The 22,254-nt window shown below is 44.8% G+C and overlaps 1 long non-coding RNA gene across 2 annotated transcripts in view; it reads left to right on the top strand.

The window, feature by feature from the left end:
* Window positions 1–1,239: 1,239 nt before the first annotated feature.
* The window catches only part of LOC142047894 (uncharacterized), a 122,271-nt gene continuing 101,256 nt past the window's right edge, over window positions 1,240–22,254 (top strand). For both annotated transcript variants that reach the window (XR_012657197.1, XR_012657198.1), the window contains exons 1-2: window positions 1,240–1,619; window positions 13,315–13,455. This is a non-coding gene — a long non-coding RNA (uncharacterized LOC142047894). The remainder of the gene's footprint in view (window positions 1,620–13,314; window positions 13,456–22,254) is intronic.

The raw sequence follows: 22,254 nt of genomic DNA on the forward strand, positions 1-22,254 counted from the left end.
AAAACAAAACCCTAATACCAGACATCTGGGAGGTCAGTGGCACTGCAGATTTAACAAGATAATCTGGTGACACAAAGTAAAGGAGGCAGTGATGTCTAGTGGTTACAGTAGTGGACTAGGACTCAGGAGACCTGGGTTCTAATCCCAACTTTGTCCCTGGATTTTTACCCGACTTTGGCCAGGTCACTTCATCTCTGTGCCTCAGGTTCCCTATCTATAAAATGGAGGTAATGATATTGACCTCCTGCGTAAAGCACTTTGAGCTCTATGCATGAAAAGCGTTCTGTAAGGCCAAGTATTGTTACAGGGATGGGTGTACTAGGAATAGCCACAATGGATAGTTTGGAAGAATTGATTAGATCCAATGTGAGGTCATCAGCAATCATTAAAAATGAAAATCCTGTGTTATGCATTCAGTGAACCTGCCCATAGAAATGCCACGCTCTGCCATGTTGCCCATTTAGTGTGGGGCCCGCTGGGATTCAGGGGAGAAGCCACCCTGCCCAAGACTGTCACAGGCAATGGCTCTCATACCCCTCCATAGAACTGCTTGAATTTTTTGTGAATGAATCATTTTTCCCTTTTCCAAAATAGATTCAATTTTTTCAGTTTTTTCAACCAAAGCCAAACATGAAAAAAATGGGGTTTTGCCCCCACTCTACCTCCCTTTTCTTTTCAAAGGAGAAAAACTAAAAGACCTGGGGGAATGGAAGATTTTCAAGACCAAAAATTCTCAATACAAGTTTTTGTAAGGAAAAAAATTGGAGTAAACAAAAGCTCCCTTTTGAGAGGCACAGCCCAGAAATGAGTTTGTAGCATTGTTGTTGCCCTTTTGGTCCCAGAAAATTAAAGAGACAAAGTGGCTGAGGTAATATCTTTTATTAGACCAACTTCTGTTGGTGAAAGAGCTCTATGTAAGCTCAAAAGCTTGTCTCTTACCAATGGAAGTTGGTAAAAAATATTACCTCACCTACCTACTTTCTCTAGAAATTAATTTGACATTTTCTCACAAAATCACCACACTAATTTTCAACTAGCTTCCCCCAACCCCCAGGACTGTACTCAGAGCCAATAAGGGGTTAAGAAATAGCAAGGGCTGGCTGGTGGCACTCATCCTCTCTGCCAAGTAACCCAGCTGGAGAGAATTAACCCTTGATTGCTGCTGAGGGAACAGAGTTGCACAGAGCTCATCCGTGAGCCTGCAGATGGAAGTTATAGCGCTGTTTTGGTGATTTCTGATGTCCATTTGCAATGAAGGGAGCAGCTAGTCAGGGACTAAAGGACTTGGGAGGTGAGTTTCTTGCTTGTTCAGTTGAAAGCTGAGTGAGTTCGAACTCTAGGCAGAAAAGAACCATTCTTTCAAGCTTAACTGAGGTCTTGTGTACTGTGGTTACACAGTAGGGGTAGTCACTTCTTTGCCAGAATGCTTGGTTCCGTGCTCTCTTGGCCCCTTGTCTAGTCTGCCTGCCATTCTGAGTTCCCTTAGCTGTATGCCTTTTTTTCTTTCTTTTTAGGGAGATGATTGGCTTCCCTTTGGAAAGGACAAAGCGAGAGGAAAAGCCTCTGTGTTTCCAGAAAGCAAAGATGGCCTCAAGGAAGACAGTGACCTTCTCTTGGAGGTAAGGGGGATGGAAAGGGCTAGAATGTTGCCTTTGCAGGGCGTCTGCAGAGAGGGAGAGACACCTCCTAATGGGAGGCCAAATCCAGGCTTTGGCGCACCAGATAGCAGCCCCCTACCCTAGTTGTACTGGAGCAAGTGGTTGTATCCCCTAGCCTGATGCACGTAACCACTAGGTGTTGTTGATTACGTTGTCATGGTGCATTTCTAGAACTGTTGATTGTTCTAGAGCCAAACATGCCCTTTCCAGCTAGGGGGCTCTTGCTTTGGATTAAGGTGAAGAACAAATGCATGTTCTGCTCTGGCTCATGGGTCCCTCTGAGATCCCTTCCTAAACCCCCTCACCATGCTATTCCCCCAGCAGAGGAACCTTGCATTTAAAGGTGCAGTACACAGAAAACAAAATGATACCTGCATATCCGCAAGCTATGGTTCTTGTTAATAATAATAACACATCAGTAGCATGGTACCACCTAAAAACGCCTCTCTCAAGTAGACTGTTAAGCTCTATGGGGCACGGAGTGTGTGCGTGCACGCACACGTACATGTGCAGACCCCAGCCTAGCAGTGCTCCCAAGTCCCTGACTTGGCCCACTGTCACACAAGTAATTGCACTTAGAATCAGGGTCTCGTTGTATTAGGTGCAGTACAAATATGACAAGATGATCCCAGCCTCCTAATGGGCTGAGACACCTAACTGCAGTGAGATTCATTTGTACAGACCCTTGCACTTGTGACTTCAACAGGAGCCTCTACACAGGCCCAGGTCATTGCAGTAGCTGGTCTGATTGCAGGATGGGGGTTCACATGGACAAGGCAAACAAATGGTGGAATGATGGCAGTGCTGTTGTACCCATTTTGCAGATGGGGAAATTGAGGCACTGAGCGATTGAATGACTTGACCAAGTCCCTATGCAATCCCAAATCTTGCAAATATCAGGATAGCTGTGCAACATGAATTGGGTACTGAAGCAGCAAAGTTTTGGGGTGATGTGCTGGGTGGTAAAGGGGGTCCTTGATCATATGCCAGTGGAACTAGTGCCTGTTTTGAGAAGATCCCCACCACCTTCATCCTGAGGTTATAGAAGTTAAAGGGGGTTGGTGTGGGAGGTGGGGTGGTGCAGTGAGAGGCAGGTGATGGTAAGAGCGAGGCAGAGAGGGGTGCGTTCTTGTTTCTTCTTCTGTTCACCTCAGTGCCTGGCAGGGTGGGAGCTGGATGTTTCTGTGAGTATGTCTACACTTCACTGTAGACATACCTGGGTTTGTGGACTTGGTGTTTCCAAGGCTGTGCTTGAGCATTTGTGCTGCATTGTAAGTCTGGGTTTGCAATTGCCAGATCCAAGTCTCACAGCTGTGCTAATTCATCCATATTGCACTATGCAGGCCCGACTAGGGCTGCATCCACACTGCAAAATGCCAAGGCTTGGACCTCAGTCACAGCAGGACTCGGGCTCAGATCCACTCTCCTGGGCAGGTCCTAGGGCCCAGGTCCTGAGCTGCTTGCAGACCTGAATCGGACAAACTACGTTTAAACAGTAGCGGTTTGGGGCTCAAACCTGAGTCTGGGCCCAGGTTTACAATGCAGCGTGGATTACTGAGGGGAGCCCCAAGTCCTTCATGCTCAGGTTACAGAACTTAGAGGGGGCTGCTGGGGAGATTGTGACAGGTCAGTGAGAGGCAGGTCATGGATGGAGTATGGAAGGGTCTGTCTATACTGCAATCAGAGATGCCTCTGCAACACATGTAGACATACCTGAGCTAGTTTTGATCTAGCTCAAATAACAATAGCAGTGAGCCCAGGCAGCACAGGCTAGCCACTTGAGTACAAACCCAGGGCCCCAGGAAGTGACGCACAATCCATGCTGCCATGGCTTCACTGACGTTGTTTGAGCTAGCTAGCCTGGGTACGCTTCCTGCAGTCACACCTCTGACCGCAGTGTAAACAGGCCCTTTGTCTGCAGCAGAGCCAGGCCTGTGATCACCGGCGCTGCCATCCCAATGCCCCGAGTCCCATCTCCCTGAAGAGCAGGATTCTTATATTTCTTCTTGCAGCACCTTCTGCAGGTGACAATTCAGCAGTGAGTCTTGTCCATCCTGCTGCTGCCTCCTCACCTAGATGTTGACCACAGTCACTTTCTCCACTTCTCTTGCCTGCTGATAGCATTGAATGCTAATACTGCCTTTCATATGGCTAAAAGCCTTGACGTGGGAAATTTCCGGCCTGGCTAGATCATTAATCTTCTCACTTTCTTGCAATTTGCAGAATTGGGAGAGGGACGTGTATCTTTAAACCACATGTAGCATTAGCAAAACACAAACACCTCTGGTTCATTGCACACACTCCATTCACCAAATCCAGGCAGCGAGAACAAATACTTCTCCTTGCACTGAAGGAAATGACTTTAGACACAGCTGCAAATTACTATTTGTTTAATGCTGTAGGAAAACAGACTAAAGCCATAGTAATTCCAGGGGCAGAGTCAGTTCCCTGGAATTAGCTCTTTCATAAGGTTAAATCAATAGTGATGTGTGTTTCCTTTCAGCACTGGAAAGGTAGGGGGCGGTCAGCATGGGGAGGGAAGGACAGCTGTGGCAGCAGGGAGGAGGGGAAGGGTTGAGTGGGGCATGCAGGTGGGTTTAGGCAGGTGGGGGGAGGGATAGCTCAGTGGTTTGAGCATTGGCTTGCTAAACCCAGGGTTGTGAGTTCAGTCCTTGAGGGGGCCACTTAGGGATCTAGGGCAAAAATCAGTACTTGGTCCTGCTAGTGAAGGCTGGGGGCTAGATTCAATGACCTTTCAAGGTACGTTCTAGGAGATAGGTATATCTCCTATTATTTATTATAAGGGGCTCATAGGGAGAACTCTCATTGGGAGGACTTGTGGGGAAAGGTATGGTGGCAATGTGATTGGGAGGAGGATGTAGTCTCTAATGACAACACGTGATTGGAAGAAGCAGATGGATGGTCCTAGGGGCACACGTGTTACTTTCATGGATTCAGTTGGCCAGACTCTGCTGCAGTAAAAATCAACAGGGACAAGAGACAGGCCCTGAAAGTGGGGAAGTTCCTGCTTACTGAGGATGTGTGGCCTGGCGCGAGGAAGATGACGTGCTGTTCGAAATGCAGTTAATCTGGAGGCTGTTGGTATTCCTGTGGATTTCATTGGTAGCAGAAGCTAGGGTGAACAGACAGCAAATGTGAAAATTGTGACGGGGGTGAGGGGTAATAGGAACCTGTATAAGAAAAAGACCCAAAAATCAGGACTGTCTCTATACAATCAAGACATCTGGTCACCCTAGCGGCTGCGGCAGTAATGCCCCAGTTGTGCAGTGATGGTCTTAATGGCCAGAGTCATGATGGCAGCTATCAGTGCTGTTTGCTAACAGCTAGGGTGTGGGTAAAATGTTGTTAAGGGTAGTTGAGAACTGGGGAAGGCAAATTCTTCTCTCTGACTTAGGGAACGGGGGAGGGGGGAATATCAGATTGTAGCTCGCTTCATTCTGGCATGCAGAGATGTTTTAGTGGAGGTGATTGTTAGCAGAACTGACCCAAACTGGGTCACCAACCCAGACACCCAAAATCGCTAGTCACTCTCAAAAACCCTGGTCTTGATCCTCCCCAGCCTGAATTCTTTGCAATTTTCAGCATCTCCCCACATATCAGCAAAGAGTTAACAGCAGAGCCAGGTCTGTTACAAGGATTGGTATTACTCCATCTGAAATAGCTTTACAAAATAGATTACAGTACATTATAAAGGACCTTGCGGTCATTAATGTGAATTGAGTTCCTACTGTATGAAGATTGATTTCCTGTGTCAGCCATCTATTGGGTGAATAATGCGTGTGAAGATGCATACACTGTAGACATCAGCCTGTTTATCAGAATAAACAGTGTTCTGTAAAAATGCTCAAAAAGAGACTGAAAGATGCTTTAACAGGAATTTGTAGGTAACCTCAATTTTTTTGCAGATGGTGAGATGCACACAAGCAGGAATTCATTAAAATGGGGTCTCTGGCCAGGGCCATGTTAAAGTACAGGCACAATAAGCTCAAGTGTAGGGCTCCTGGAGTCATATGACGATCTCAGCTCTCATCTTAAATATGTTACGTGCCCACAAACTGAGTTAAAAGAACATTATTCAGGTTGCAAAGGTCAGTCATTTGAAAAAGAGTAAATGCCAACATTAAAGTTGTGCGTGCAACCTTATTTTGCCCGCCTTTGTGGGTAAGCGGTCTAGAATCAGAGAAATGTAGGGGCTGGAGCGGATCTTGAGAAGACTGCAGCAAAATAGGCATTAAATACTTCAGCCTTCCTGATGTCGCGTGTTGTGAGTTCTAGACTTTTTTGTTAATCTTTCTCTTGCTCTGAATGTTTGTAAGGAATCTCTCCTTATTGCCTTTTCTATCCATTGCAAGATGTAACTCGTTTTGTGCCTTAGCCTTTTTGATTTTGTCCCGACATGTTTCTGCTATTCCTTTGTGCGCATCCTTAGCATTTTGTCCATGTTTCCCCTTTTTATAGGATTTCTTTTTGATCTTCAGGTCATCAGAAAGCTCCTAGTACAGCCACATTGGACCTTCCTATTCCTCCTGTCTTCCCTTTGCATCGGGATAGTTTGCTGTTGCAACGTTTAATATTGTCTTTCTGAGAATCTGCCAGCTATTTCGAATTCCTTTTTCCCTGAGATTTTCTTCCCATGGGACCTTTCCTACCAGTTCTCTGAGTTCTTTTAGTCTGTTTTTGGAGTCCATTGTCCTTATTTTGCTGCTCTCACTCCTTCCTTTCCTTAGAATCCCAAAATCTATTATTCCATGATCATTCACCCAGATTGATGCAAATCTGAAGGTTGAAAGCAAATTACTCCATGTTAGAACCAGAACTGAAACAAAACATTGTCCCTGATACATTCTAAGAACTTTTTTGGACATTCTTGTGGTTTTTGCCATGTTACAGCTGTGCTTTGTCTTGAGATTATTTTTAATTACAGGGTCTCATATTATCTTTACCACAGGCCTCCTGCCTTATTCAATGTGCCGGACGGACAGCGCTCGCTTAATGAGCAGCTATTCAATATTTTTTCTCCTTGTTTTCAAGGTATAGCCGCACATGTTAGTGAGCAGTCAATAAATTCAAACAGTATCCTAAAAATAGTTCTTAATTTCCTCACTAACTTTTCTACAATGCCCAGCACTGTAGTATTTGAGTGCTTCTCAAATCCTAATGAATTCATTTTCACAAAATCTCTGTGGGGTGAGCAGAAATTCTATCATGTCACATCATTTGGTCCCCCCTCTACAGAAAGGATATGGACAAATTGGAGAGAGTCGAGCAGAGGGCAATGAAAATGATTAAGGGGCTGGGACACATGACTTATGAGGAAAGACTGGTGGAACTGGGCTTATTTAGTCTGCAGAAGAAAAGGGGGGCGGGATTTGATAGCAGCCTTCAAATACCTGAAGGGGGATTCCAAAGAGGGTGGAGCTCGGCTGTTCTCAGTGGTGGCAGATGACAGAAAAGAAGCAATGGTCTCAAGTTGCAGAGGGGGAGTATTGGATATTAGGAAACACTATTTCACTAGGAGGGTGGTGAAGCACTGGAATGGGTTACCTAGGGAGGTGGTGGAATGTCCATCCTTAGAGGTTTTTAAGGCCTGGCTTAACAAAGTCCTGGCTGGGATGATTTAGTTGGTGTTGGTCCTCATTTGAGCAGGGGGTTGGCCTAGGGTTGGAAGAGACTTGAGGAGGTCATCTAATCTTCTATGATTATCTTGACACCTACATGGATCATCAGCTGGGCTGGAACCTTTTGGTGCTACTTTAGCTATTGGAGTAATTGATAACAATAGTAACTTGTCATCCTCGATGTGGACCAGGACTCAGGGGAGTTGGGACAAATTGCCCGTTGGTTTCACAGATATTTGCTGGGGAAATCCTGAGAACACAGAGCCTGTAATAAACAAGGAATGTTGCTGATGACAGAGGAAGGTGAGACTGAGGAAACATGGGTGCCATTACAGGCCGGAGAGGGCAAAGTAGTTCCAGACGCTTCTGCCTGTTCCCTGCCGCATCCTCTCCAACCTTCCCTAGTTCTGTATCTTCCCCACTCCAAGTTCCTCATCCCAATACTAGGGTCCTCATCTAGCTAGCCCCTGTCTCCATGCCTCCAGTTTCTCATACCAGTTTTAGGGCTTGTCCACAGTGGGAGTTATTTCAGAATAATGATTCCCGATTAACTCCATCTATGGGAGTGGATTAAGCTAATTCAGAATAAGGCACTCTATTTCAGAATAAAAGAATCTACATGTGGAGTTATCAGGGCTAGTTAAGGCTATGATTTCTGTCACGGAGGTCATGAATCCGGGCATTTCAGGGACCACCGTGACTTCAGCCCTGGGGCAGCAGGGCTGGAACAGTCAGATGGGGACCCGCAGCTCCCAACCCCCTGTGGGTGGCAGGGGGCCCTCTGGAGCAACTGAACTGCCATGGGGGGCATGGTGCCCCAGCAGCGATAGGTGCTGGAGCCTTCTCCCTCCTTATTTTGTCACAGATTTTTTTTTAGTAAAAAGTCACCGACACATCACAGGCTTCTGTGAATTTTTCTTTATTACCCCTCACCTGTTCATGACATCTTACTAAAAATCTGTTACAAAATCTTAGCCTTAGGAGTAGTTAATCATTTCAAATTCACATACTACCTTATTCCAGATTGATTTTTGCATGTGTAGACAAGCCCCTAGCCTTCATTTTAGATCTTCTTGTTTCAGTCCAAATTTTCTTGTCCAGTTAGTCGCAGCTTCCCCCTTCTAGGTCGGTCTCTCTCTCTCTCTCTCCCTCTCCTTCCCATCCAGCCTATAGTTGCACCCTCTGCCCCCATTGCTCCATCTCACAGGCTTCTAGTTTCCCTCCATGAGCTCCTCAGCCAGTCTCAATGCCCCACCCTAGCTCCTTGTCCCAGTGTCTTTGTCCAGACAGCCCCAGCACCCTTACTGGCACCCTCGTTTCTTAGCTGATCTCGCTGTCTTTTTCTCTCCTATCCATACACACAGCAACGTGTCCCAGGGTCCTTGCCCAGACAATGCTTCTCCTCCTCAACCCCCACCAGCTTCCCCCAAAACTCCTCGGAGTCTTCTACTCTGCTTTACTTTCCCCCCTCCACTTAAATCAGGCACCTTCCTCCTCTGTGCCACCTCAGCAGAGTGGGGAGGAGACAACCATAATAATATATACACATACCAGCCCTGCCGATAATATGTCTCTTCCACCATGGGGAAGTGAAGAAATGAAAGTGCAACTGGTGCAGCAGTGTCTGCCTGAACCAATATTTCCAGAGGTATGAACAACCCCATCGATTTCTGAAATCTGCTTCTCTGGGATGCCCACACAAACAGCACCCCAATAGAGGGTGGGGGGCATGGGGGGAGTGGCAGCTTTCTGTTGCCATGTCCCATTGTAGCAATGCGGGTAGGGGGCAGACAAGGCCTCCACCCACCCACACACACTTAGTCCTGTGCTCAGGTGGGTGGGGGCTGAATCTTCTGTCGTCTGAGACAGCGGTGTATACAGGGAGCAGAGCTCCAGGAAGAGCCAGTCAAGGAGTAGTGCCACGTCCCTCATCAACACAACTGATGGTTTTTGTGTAGCTGGTCACTGCCAAGCTGAGGAAGGTTGGAGCCCCACGGTGCAGGAGTTAGGGTGACCAGACAGCAAGTGTGAAAAAATTGGGACAGGGTGGGGGGTAATAGGAGCCTATATAAGAAAAAGACCCAAAAATCAGGACTGTCCCTATAAAATCGGGACATCTGGTCACCCCGGTAGGAGTTGAGCCACAGGAGAGAATGTTGAGCGAGCCTGGGGCCCAGAATGCTTTGCTCCAGCTCTGGCTGGTGGCTTTCTCAAAGGACTGTACTCCTGCTCCCCAAGCTGCAGGGTCCAGCAAGCCTTATCTGACTTTCTGAGCTGCCTGTAGAAGGGCTGGGTTAGTCAGAGCAAAGGCCTTTAAAGAGGCCTGGGTGCACAGCATATTGGTGCTGTCTTCGCCATGCTTGTAGAGCAGAAGATGACAGTGGTTTGGAAGCTATTCAAATTTAGGCCCTAATCTGGTGTTGGGATCTGCAGCTGAAAAATCCCATTGGCTCTCTGCACAGGTGCAGAGGCCCGCACAAGCAAATCCTGATGCAGGATTCAGGCCTAAAGAAGCCAGCTCATAGTGCCACCTCTTTGTTGCCCAGCCCTAGAGGAGAGAGTACATCTTCCGTCAACTGAGGAGTTTAGTACCCAAGTTCAGTGTCTCAGGGTTGAACTGTGGGGTAGAGGCAGGAAGTTCCCGAGGAGCCTTTCAGAGCATCTCCACTGCTAACCAAACGAGGCTCCCATAAAAGTTCATTAGCTGTATTTAAAAATTAATAATCCCTGCTGCGACTGTGTAACAAGATGGCAATCCTGACTGTATCTGTGAATAATTCATGCTATTAAATTTGTTAGATCCAGCACTCATTACCCGCTGTGACTACAAATATTCCTCTCTCTCCATAGACAGCATATGTTATAATCCACCGGGCACAGAGATTTAATGGTCATCGTGAAGATCCTGTACCACTTGATGCATGGCTGTGGGGGGGGGGCGTGTTGGGGAAAACAATTCAGAGCTGACTCGAGAGTTTCTATTAATCAAACGTCCAGAAATGAAATGGCATCCACATTCCTTCATGTACACGTAGGTTTGGCAGAATTCAGCATTTATTTTTTAGAATGTCAGTAGATAATACTGATTAAAAATAATCTTTTCTTTTCTTTTTCTTCAGTTTTGTATCCACTTTTAATTTTTTTACAGTTGTGGGAAATTATGGGAGAGTCAGACAATTATTATTTAATAACAGTAAACATTGATTCCAGAAAGTTAACAGTTTATAAAGCACAAGCTGTCAGCATCACATGGTAAAATATACAAAGTAAATATCCTTAAATCAAACTCTTAAGTTCTCAAGCAGCACAGTTTTTGCCTCTCTGTACATTTTAATTATTATGATGGTGTGATAAATGAAGGGATGGGGGTAGCTCTCTTTTATGGACACCCGGCCAGCCAGTAGCTATAAAGTCCCTCTTAGTAGTGGTTCTCTAATTGCTCTACCTGTAAAGGGTTAAAAAGTCTCACTGCTATGCATAGGCAAAAGAAAGTGAGTGGGCGCCTGGCCAAAAGAGCCAATGGAAAGGCTAGCACTTTTAAAAATTGAAACAAAGACTCCTTTTGTCTGTCTGTCTGTTCTCCCAGGAAGAGGCAGACAGGGCAGAGCTATGCTGTAAAAAGCTTGGGGCCAGATATGAAAAATCCTCAGTATCACACCTAGAAACTACTCCATTTGAAACCCAGATATCTAAGTAGATCAGGCAATGTCGAGGAAGACACGATTAGGTTTATCTCTTTATTTCTTTATGGCTTGTGGACTCCTCTGTGCAGTAGCGTAGCTGGCGGGGAGTGGGGCAGCGGCTGCTCCCCCACTAAGCCTTGTCAATTTCTTGGCATCTTTTTACTTCACCCGGAAGAGCGATTTTTGGGGGGAATAAAAAGAAAAAGGTGCCACCCGCTGCAGCACTTCTATTTTACTCACCTGGCGGCGCTCCGGATTTTCAGCTGGACCTTCAGTCGCTCCGTGAGTCTTTGGCAGCATTTTGGCAGCGAGTCCTTCAGTGCCACCGAAGACACCCAGAGCGAGTTAAGGGCCCACTGCCGAAGACCCAGAGCACCGCCAGGTGAGTAAAAGCGCTGCAGTGGGTGGTGCCTTTATTTTTTTATTTTTTTTTTATCGCTCCCACTGTTCCCTCCACCTGGCTACACCGCTGCCTCTGTGCTAACCCCAGGTGCTTTGTTTTGCTTATAACCTTTAAGCTGGACCTCAAGAAAGCTATTCTTGGTGCTTAATCCTTGTAGTTGCTCTTTTAAAATCTAGCAGTAGCCTGAGTTCCCAGATGTATTTTTTTTCTTTTTTTATTAATAAAATTTACTTTTTTTTAAGAACAGAACTGGATTTTTTCTGTCTTAAGAGGTTTGTACGCGTTGTTTAATTAGCTGGTGGCAACAGCTGATTGCCCTTTTTTTTCCTCAGCTCTTCCTCGGATAGGGGGTGAAAGGGCTTGAGGGAACCACACAGGAAGGAATTCCCAAGTGCGCCTTCCTGGGCTCTCAAAGGAGTTCTGCACTTGGGTGGTGGCAGCATCTACCAATCTAAGGTCAGAGAAAAGCGTGGAGGTTTAATACAAGCCTGGAGTGGCCAGGATTAATTTTTAGAATCCTTGCGGGCCCCTACCTTCTGCATTCAAAGTGCCAGAGTGGGGAAATAGCCTTGACAGATGGAAATATTTTTTTCATCAGTTTGAGTACACAGTGAAATTGATGTTTACTGATTTTAAACTCTCTAACCCTTCCAAGCCTATGTAGACAGAGGCACAACCCAAAAAGTCGGAATCTGACTCCAGATTCAAACTTCCTCAGTGTATCTTACAAGGTGCTCAGCCGTGTGAGTTTGTTTTGGACTCGCCTCTGACATGAATTGAACTGTACTTTTAAAAATGTAGCCCCCACATTAATCTTCTCACCAGCCATCTGCTAGCCAGAGGGCTTTGCAGGAGAATGCTGAGCCACAGGTATGAGACCAACCCATTTATCTGATAGCTAGCAGTACAGGGCTATGCTTATGGAAATTGCTTCTGCTGACTGTTCACCGAAACAATAGGGTTGTAGTAAATGCTGCAAGATCTGTGTGGTGGTTCTCCCTCCGCCCCAACCCCAATAAATACATAAATGAGGGAATGACAAGTTTGGGTGTAAATGGTGCAGGGGGAGTCACTACTTGGAAATAAATTACCAGTAGGGAGGCCTGGATGGTGGGTGAGAGTGGATTTAAAAATGGGATGGCCTTTGTTTGGAAAGTGAAAGTTCTGGGTTCTTTCCAAGCTTTGCTGCAGACTCACTATAAGATCTTGGGCAAATCACTTCACCACTCAGTGCCTCGGTTTCCACGTCTGTAATATGGGTTAGCACTTCTCTACCTCACCGAGGGACTGGGAGTTTTAACAAAAGTGTGTAAAGTGCTCAGATTTCTGGAAAGCAGGGGTTATGATTTTGCACTTGTATTTGTTTCCCAATAACTGAGCTTGAAACAGGGAATCTAGGTATTTAAGCCAGCACAAGAGAGAAATGCTACTAATTCAGAGATGGACCAAAATTATCTCTTGGAAATACATGTACACAGGTAGCATATTTAAATATGTAAATGGTCAAGCAACATCTTGTCTACTGCACCTTTAAATCTCAAAAGATTTTGGTGTCTGCAGAAATAGGGAGCCATTTTGTGTTAAGTTGAATGCAGAATGCTGTAGGCACACACATTGTGCTCTCTCTTAGACACTTTGCTCCTGTTCTATTTTGTTGTTGTTGATGGACTAAAATAAATGTAACTGTTATTGAGAGCATTTTATTCTTTGTGCATAGAAAAAAACATAACATTTGGATGCAACTTCTGAAGCGTTTAGATATATTGGGGAATACAGATGGCTCGATTCCTACACTCTCAATGTTTCCAACATTTCTATATTGCTGTATTAATAGGGCATAAGATGATTGATTGCAAGGTTCACAAATATGCTTGTCACTCTTTGGGGCTCATAATCTTGTAATTAACTGAAGTTTTAAATTAATTTTACAGCATGATCTCTATCAGCTTTGTCATCTGGACTGCCCAGGCATGATCATCCAGAGCAAGACTCAAACAGAACCATTTGGGGACACTACTGAGTCATCTTATATCCCTTTCCTACATGCTAATAACTTCTTTGGTATCCTGCCAGTAAGTACAGTATACTCATGCACATATTTCCACGTAACTTATAAAAAAAATAGTCAGTTAAAGTTAGTAAGTTTGTTTATTTGCACACAAAAGTATTAATTGCTTGAACGGAAGTTGGGGGCGCATTTTCATGTAGGAAATACATGAGGATTTTTGTCCATGACAAACTTATAAGGAAGTGATGCAATTCCATAAGCTCTTTCATTTAAAGTCATATTAAACAAAACCCAATGCTCTGTCACTTTTAATGTATAAATAACTTGTATGATGATTTTTAGATTAAGTTCTTCAAAGGTTTGCCTAGTAAACAAGTCTCTCTCTTAGTACATTGGTGATCGTTGGTGGGGAGGAAAGGCCTGTTGCTGATGGGTTTATAGGGGTGTTCTTAATGTGCTTGCATGCAAAGGAACTGTGTAAAAAGAGGTGGCTTATTGATCATCTGAACTGGAAGAAGGGATGAGATGTGCATGTTAATTTGATGAGCCAATGAGTATTGGGACCCCTTCAATAGGGGGGTTGGGGAGAAAAATGGCCCTCGGCTACTGTGGTATGCAGACTTCCTTAGTCAGAGATTTGCCTTTTGGGGATGCTGAAAGAGAGAGGCTCCGGCCAGCCTGAGAGAGTGAATGTTTTAATCTATCGGGTGTCTTCATCTTGTTTAATCAAACTGACTCTAAGCCTGGAGCCTATCCAGCTATGTTTGTCTATTCTGGTTAACCTTGATGCTGGGACATGCACCTGACCTATGCCCAATGCAGCTGTCTTTTGTTTAAGATAACTGGAAACAGAGAGGCTTGACTGTTGTGGTGGTCACAGGAGGACAGGTGCCTTGGCAAACAGCTGCCTGAACGCTTACCTCAGAGGAGGGAGGCCAAGCCAGGTGGGGAGTAGCAGCTGAAGAAGGTCAGTCAAAGGCAAAAAATAAGTTCCTATCTCCCCAAAGATGCAAATGGCTCATTCCTGGGTTTAGTTACACTGAGCATTGTTCGCTGAGACAGATCACCAACAGATAATTGGTAATTGAATCTCGTACATGGCCAGTCTCTATGGCTCCCTCGTCGTTTGGAGTATCAAAGATTTTTGTTTGTTTTTAATATGGCCTGCTATCTTACTCTAACTTTCCCACATAATGCACAGTATAATGAAACATGAAATATTAGGTTCTCTCCAAACCTATGTAAATGGTTTAATTAACATCAGATTTTTACCGAGCATGTCAAGATTGGAGACATCTCATAAGGAAGAGAAATGAAATGCAATCTAATCCAAGGGTATAGAGCTCTCAGATATGGCCAAGTCAAGAGATGAGGAATGAGCTTAAAATGATCAAATCAGCTGATACAGATGGAAAACCTATTACTACCCTCCCGCCCCGCCCCCCGACTCCCAAAAAATGTTCGCAATTGAAATTCCTCTCACAACTTAAAATCTATGGCAACATTACAATGTCATAACCAGCTGTGTATCTTTTGAAAGTTTAAAAGACAAAGTGAAAAGTAAGGAAAAAACAACAGTGATACAGAATCATATGGGGGTGGGAGAACACTTAATTGAGGTTGATGGAGGGGGGCGGGGAGAAACACCACCTAAATCAAAACTCCAAATACATCTGTGTCCTCTTGCCGTAGGAGTTTCATAGACTGGTTGCATCAAATTCCAAACAATGTAATCTTTAAAATAATAATAAAGAAACTGTAAACGAGGACTTCTGGCAGAATGACAATAGAGTCCCAGCAGTAAACAAGCTAGTTAAGATGACAAATGAGGTCATTAAAGTAAATAGTATAAGCTGATTCTCAGCCATGGCTAGGAATCCTTATTACGATAGAGGATATTAACATGACAAAGGAGGTTGGAGGGGTGGGAAATCATTGGTGACAAGTTTATCTGGGGCACAGGAATGGTGCATCTCTGTTTATCAGTTCTAGTTATTTATTTTCCTTGTCAAGTGCTAAGTCCATTCTATTTAGCTGAGAATTAACAGAATGTGTTTTAGAAGCATATTAAAGATTATAAACTGCCACCTCGCTAAGCAGCCTGCACAATGCCTCTTAGCTTAGCGTGAGGTCTTCTGTGGTTTGAGTCAACTGGGTTTTGTGACTTTGGATTTCTAGGAAATGGTTCTCTCACTATTCCACATCTACAGACTATTGCTTGAGAGCACCCCTCCACTTTCCAGCCCTGATCTTTTGTTTTTCTCTGAGCAAATCCACTGCTTGGTTACAGGAAACCTCAATATTAGGGTAAGAACAGCGCATGTGCAACAAAACTAATCTTTCCACAAATATTTGTTCAAAATTCTAAGCTAACTTGACTACCAGAGGTGCTCTAACTACAGCTGGTTAGAAAGCAGGACTTAGTTGCGATTTAAAAAATTCATGGAATTATCATCCTTTTATTGTTGCTGTTTTGAAGTTGCAGATTGCACGTCCACTGCAGCTGAGTTTATGGATGAGAGTGCTCCCTTACGACTCCATCCTCCAATGTCCTGAGCACCTCACCTTCCATTTATCTTAACAGGAGATGAGTAGCTCAGTGCATCAAAGGATATCCAGACTGGGAACAGCACGTTGTCAGTAAATGATGGAGAATTTCCATGGGCAATGAACTTTGAAATCTCACATTAAACCTGATTTCAAAGTGATGTTTGTCCAGTTGGGAAACACACACGCCATGTGAGCTGTGTCTCCAATCAAAACTAGCCAGTGCACCTTAGGTGTTTGTTTACTTACAACCAACTGCTTGTCAAGAGTCTACGGAGCGAGAACATGTTCAGCGAGTAACTGCATAATGAATACATTCAGGGGATTTGGAAGCTGTTCATGGATGACTCCTGAAAGGAAAAAGAGGCAAAATTATCATCCGAGTTATTCGCTTGGCTCTAGCAGGGACAGTATTAAAGAGACAAAATGAGGCAGTTCCCTATTTGTAGCATGTTACGTTTATTAGGACTGACTTTCCTGTGACAACTTGCTGTCCCTGACACTCTAATCTCATCTGCCCAATTTGCTTTTTCCAGTTTGGTTCTATCCCTTTGTGTGTGTTCCCTTCTCTAATTTTGGTGTCCTCCACAAATCTGATTGTGGTTGAATTTATACACAAGAAACATTACACAGTGAAAGTGTAAAGCAGCTACCTGAGGTGCAGTAGGGTCTACTAATGACCTTAGGTGGCTAAACAGCGGGCAAGAAACCCTATGAGTTGTGGACAAGGATACAAATAGCAGAAAATGTCACCGGTGGAAGATGTGCCAATGCTGCATCATAATGCCGAGCAACTCTGCACACCCCCTGCAAGCTGTCGCTATGAGACAGTTTTAGAACCTGATACAAAGCCCATTGACATCAATGAAAGGTCCCACACCACCACTCATCAACTTCAATGGGCTTTTCATTGTACATTAGTACTCATTTTGTGATGGAGTCCAGCAAAGGGAGTTGTCCAAGGTGCTGAAGGACAATGTTGACTCCTTAAGCCTCATTGGCTATGCTGTGCTCCCATCAGAATTACTAATTCATACCCTTGTATCACAGCGCACTTGAGGAATCTTGTACTCTTTCAATTCCTGTAGGGGATCCTGGCTTTTGTCTGATATAAAACATGGCTTTGGTAAGAGAGGCAGTGTTCTCTAGTAGATAGGGCACTGGACTGGGAATCTTCAGCCCTGGGTTCTACCTCCAGTTCTGCCAGTGGCCTGTGTGTGACCTTGGGCAAATCACTACCCCACTTTCTGCCTCAGTTTCCTGAGCTGTACAGTGGAGATGATACTCGCTTACTTTGTGTAAAGGTATCTTACAAAACCTGACTAGGGGTAAATAAGAATTAAGTTGAATGTCTGGGTTCACCCCCATTATAAAAGAGCCACATCCAAAATTTAGATCTAGATTTGGATTTCACCCTACCCCCTAGTTTTAGGGTGTTTTGTAACCAGGATTTTAGTTCGAGCCCACCTCTAATAAAGCTAAAATAACTATTGAAGTAGTATCCAAAGACTCCAACCAAGGTCAGGTCCTTTTGTGCTGAGCACTGTACAAACACATAGCGAGAGGCACTCCGTTCCCCAAGGAGCTTAAAATCTGTCTAGACAAGACAGACAACAAGCGAGGAGGGAAATGGAGGTATGAAGAGGTGAGATGACTCACCCAAGGTCACATACCAAGTCACCGGTAGTGCACAAGAGAGCATAACAACTTGCTGTAGCTGGTAGCTAGTGGATGTACAAAACAGGTCAATGTTACGGTATGAAAGATCCTTGGTTCAAATCCTGCTGATGACCCATGATAAGAATCATGACCCAAAGGGATCCACATATGTTAAGTATCACAAAAAGAGACCAATGTTTGAGGGCCAAACACTGTGGTGTAAATCTGGATAAATGCCAATGGAAACCACTGGCTTAACAGAGAGCACAGTTTGCCTCTGTCTGTTATGTAGTGATACATTTTTTTTCCATTTGACTTGCAAAGGAGATGTTCCCTTAAAAGCATATTTATCTCCCTTCTCTCCAGCAGTGGCTCATTCTGTTCCTCACTGCACGCCCTTTAAAGATGGAGCAGAAAGGGAAACCATGTAATTATTTCGTCTGCACAGCAAATGCAGACTTCATTCTAACTTATCATGGCAGGGAAATATTGATTTGCATGAATTGTTAAACAGAAGGTGTATTGAAGCCTCTCTTGAGGCTGAGAGTGGTGATACAGCTGTGTGAAGAAGAGCAAGCTGGGAGTGCTAAGAACTATTCAAGGCTTTCCCCCCGCCCCCCTTACAAACGTGACTTTGATTAGACACCCAATGTGAAGTATATTCTTGGAGATTACTTCATGTTTCTTTCAATCATGGACTAAAATTTTTCAAGGCTTCTGTTACATATGTTTGGAGAAATACTGTGGGTTGGATTGAGGAATCTGTATTTTTTAAAAAAGGCACAAAAATCATGAAGGGCAGGAGATCTGTAACCAGCGTAGGAGGTGGTTAATAAGCTCTCTAAGAATGATCTTCACCCAAGTGATTAGGGCTCATGGAAAGCCCCTAATGCAGTGATTCTGCTGCACAGGGAGGAGGGAAGATGCAGGGGCTATTTGCCATCCTATATGCAGCAGGAAGGTGGAATCCATGCCAGCAGCATATGGGCTACACCTTTGCATTGAGAAACGGTGGGGTAGCCACTGAATCTGTATTGCACGGCTCAGGCCTACTAAAACCCATGCACTGGTTGCAGAAGAATTGCAATTACTATTCTAGCTCAGGAAACAAAGTAGAGACAGCAGAGCTGTCTTGTGCCCTGTATGTGGAATTTTCCCTTACGGGGGGGAGCTGGGATGGGGATGTCATTTACAAGGGAAATTCACACAATTCTCCCCATAGAAATTCTTTCACTAAACTTCATTCAGGGCAGATGTGCCTGCATTTACCTACCTTAAAACTGAAAGATTTGCCATAGGAGATCAGCACAGCAATGCATCTGGTTCAGCCTCCTGTCCGATGCTTCAGACCAGGGTCAAAAAAATCTCTCCAATGCAGCTGGCTGACTCGCCCACGCACATGGGGTCTGCTCCTGCTCTATTGAAGTCACTAGGACCTGCAAGTGCTCAGTTTTTCTGAAAATCAAGCTCCAAGGCCCGGATTCTCTAAGGTAGCGAAGAGAAATCAATGGGAGTTAGCCACCAAATACCTTTGAGAAGCTGGGCCCAAGAACTTAAGTGGAGCTTCGGTGCCAGGAGAGTCCAGTGAGAGGGGCAGGCTAATAGGAAGCAGAACATGCCAGTTCTCGGGCTTCCAATCCTGTTTGGCAGATCTCTGCAGTTTGGGTGAAGTCTGAAATGACTGATGTGAACCTTGAGGTTTGTCTCTTATTAAGCAGTGTCACCTGGAGCTCCAGAACAAGTACTGTCACATTAGAGTCACAACTAAAAGAAACAAATTCCTGTTTCTGACAAAAAGCCCTATTCCTTCTTTCCCACTTTTTTTTTTAATAATCTTATGAGGCTATAATTAACAACCCCAAATGTATGCAGCCTTGCACTGGGGCAGTCACCTTCTTGGGGCAGATAGGTGCATTATTGGTCCAATGAGAAAATGTTTCAGAGCAGAGTCATTTTCTATATTGAGCCAACGTTTTTCCCCTTAGAATCCGCACACTGGGGCAGCCATCACTAAAGCGTGTTCTGATCTTACTCCCAACCCAGGTAAGTCTGGTGGACCTTGTTGATGCAACGGGGTTGCTCCAGCATTATGCGTGTGTCACCAAACTCAGAATCTGGCAGGGTATAATTCAATGCACAGCAGAGAACTTAAACTGAATTAGCTGTGCCAATCTGAGTGCCGACATTAAACAAGCCAGGACATGTCTGTTGCAGTGCATGAGCCCAGCACTGCTAAAAACTGACTGAGCTTAGTGAATAGAGAGAGATGTTTTTTAAGTCTGCAAATTGAGTCCTTCAGTGGGTTCAGCATTGAAGGCATGATCCCTCTGAGTCACGGTCTGTTCCCTCTTGTCCTGGTGTAAAGCAAGAGTGACTCCTTTACGGCCAGTGAAGTTACTCTGGATTCTCACTGGTGTAGCTGAGCTGGAATCTGGCCCCCCAGAATTCCAGCCTGCAGCTGGACTGGTCATTCTTTTATTTCCCTGCCACACCGGGGGATGCAGGGAACAGCTTCTCCTCTTCACAGCCTATTCTAGCATTGGTGATGAGGCACAATGGAGCTGACGGGAAGCGTAATTAGTTTCCTTGGTTACCGACTTCCAGTAACTTACCTGTGCGCTCCTGGCCTCTGTGAGAACATTCTCTCAGTCTGTCTTGCCTCTTCTTCTCTCCCCTCCCCCCCCCCCACAACAGCCTTATAGTGTCAGCTTATCCGCAAGCTAGTTTTTGTTTGTTCATTCAGAGCTTTTAACAAAGTGTCAGCAAGTGAGGCTAGACAAAGCCCGTGGAGGATGTGGAAGCTTGAAGCGTATCAAACTTCAGAGGCTGCATAATTTGCTTAATTATTAAAAAGAAGCAGGGATTGAAGACTAAAGGCTCAATTTTTATTCTCCCCACGCCCTGAGTTGCTAAATGCCCGCGATCCAAACTGAAGTCAGGGAGCGTTGAACACCGCTGAAAATCAGGCTAAGTGAACAGTGCTGGTTTTTGAGTCTCTCTATTTTGAGCAGGGCAGAGGGGGTATAGGCCCTAGTGTAGCTAGTGTGGTGATGAGTCACATAGCATATGGCCAGCAAAGCTGGTGAAATTATGTGTTTTGAGAGGAGCTTAGTTTGGGTTTGGTTTTTCTTTCCTTTTAATTAAAATTTTCCTGGTAATGAGACTTCTGCAAAAGTGGAATCAAGTTTTCACCTAAGGGCTAGATACTTTGCCCTCCCTTCCTCTGGATGTTTCTCTTTAAAAAAAAAAAAAAAAAAATAGCTTCACTAGAGAATCCACATCAGAAGAGTCCATTGAGGCCCCCTGGCTGCAGTGAATGGGCATAGGGCCAGGTGCCCGAGGTCTTGAGTTCTATTCTCTGTTCTGCTTCTGATTGGCCCTAATAATACTTGGCGCTAAAGCCTGGCTTTTGAAAGGCGCCCCAAAGGAGTTAGATATAGAATAGCCAATGGGAGCTGGGTACCAAATTCCCTTTGATTTCTTTGATCCTTAAACATCGTATTCTATTGGAACTGGAAAAGGTTCAGAAAAGGGCAACAAAAATTATTAGGGTTATGGAACGGCTTCCGTACGAGGAGAGCTTAAGACTGGGACTTTTCAACTTGGAAAAGAGATGACTAAGGGGGGATTTGATAGAGGTCTATAAAATCATGACTGGTGTGGAGACAGTAAATAAGGAAGTGTTATTTGTTTCTCATAACATGCAAACTAGGGGTCACCCAATGAAATTAATAGGCGGCAGGTTTAAAACAAACAAAAGGGAGTATCTTTTTCATGCAACGCACAGTCAGCCTGTGGAACTCCTTGCCAGAGGATGTTGTGAAGGCCAAGGCTATAACAGGGTTCAAAAAAGAACTAGATAAGTCCATGGAGGATGGGTCCATCAATGGCTATTAGCCAAGATGGGCAGGAATGGTTCCCTAGGCTCTATGTGCCAAAAGCTGGGAATGGGAGACAGGAAATGGATCGCTGGATGATTACCTGTTCTGTTCATTCCCTCTGGGGCACCTGGCATTGGCCATTGTTGGTAGACAGGATATTAGGCTAGATGGACCTTTGGCCTGACTCAGTATGGCCATTCTCTTGTTCTTATCACCTAGACAGACTTCCCAAGCCCCTAAAAAGTAGGCTTATGATCGCTGGCCTTCTTACACTCAGAGCCTCTGTTTTAGCCATCTGTAAGCGACTTAGCTAAAGCATCACAGCAAATCAGTATCCAAATTGGGTTTACAATCAAAGCCTTGTAATTTCTGGTCTATGATTATCTTGCTAGAACATAGAGCCCAATGGCAAATTGTCATCTGGCTGTAAAATGGGAGGGGAGGGTGTAACTGTCATAAACAGATAGCTAAGGGTTAATGTCTCTTTCACCTGCAAAGGGGTAACAAACAACACCTGACCAGAGGACCAATCAGGAAACAAGATATTTTTCAAATCTCAAGGGCGGGAAGTTTTGGGGTGTGGGTCCTTTGTTCTGAGTCAGTTGCTCTCTAGGCTCTGAGGGTCATCGCACTATCTCTAGGCTCTCTAATCTTTTTTGCAATGTGGTAGGCGTGTCGGGGGAATGACCCATCTCGTTTCCATTTTTGGTTTCTGAACCGCCGACGGGCATGTTCAGGTGTTATCCCCATTGTGTATCTGGCCTTGGTTTGAAAAA

This window comes from Chelonoidis abingdonii, chromosome 18, assembly GCF_003597395.2.
Source record: "Chelonoidis abingdonii isolate Lonesome George chromosome 18, CheloAbing_2.0, whole genome shotgun sequence".
Taxonomy (NCBI): Eukaryota; Metazoa; Chordata; order Testudines; family Testudinidae; genus Chelonoidis; species Chelonoidis abingdonii.